Here is a 558-nt window from a genome sequence, read left to right as displayed (position 1 = left end):
GATTCAACGTAGCCGCGAAACTCACTTGGGATTTTTACTTTGGTCCATTTCTTAGTCTTCAATTCCAGCACATAAGCTCTCTTAGCTCTACCATTTTGTTTTCAAAAAAAAAAAAAAAGCTCTACCATTCTTTGCATTTTCAATAATCACCATAATCTTCCCCTGCCACCCTGTCACATATACCACGCGCTGTGTATCATTTGGGACCCGTGAGACGAACACCCATGTGGCGTCCTCTAATGCAACCACGTCGCGTTTTCCTTTGATTGTATATATTACCCCACCAATCTCTACGTAGGTAGCTTGCGGTGATATTATCGCGTAGTCGTTTATTACCTGCCATTGGCGGGTGACGAGGTCGAGTGTTTCAACAGGTAGTTTAGAATCGTCTTGTGTGTCCATGTTAAAGCCACCGAGGACGTGGAACTTGCCACGGTGGAACACACACCCGCAATTGTTTCGCCCGATTGACATATCGGGCAACTTCGTCCACGTGTCCCTTGCCACGTCATACGCCAACGTTGATTTTAGTGAATTGTACCAGTTGTTTCCGCCGGC

This window comes from Ipomoea triloba, chromosome 16 (genome assembly GCF_003576645.1).
Source record: "Ipomoea triloba cultivar NCNSP0323 chromosome 16, ASM357664v1".
Lineage (NCBI taxonomy): Eukaryota > Viridiplantae > Streptophyta > Magnoliopsida > Solanales > Convolvulaceae > Ipomoea > Ipomoea triloba.
Note: the sequence above shows the minus strand (reverse complement) of the source record.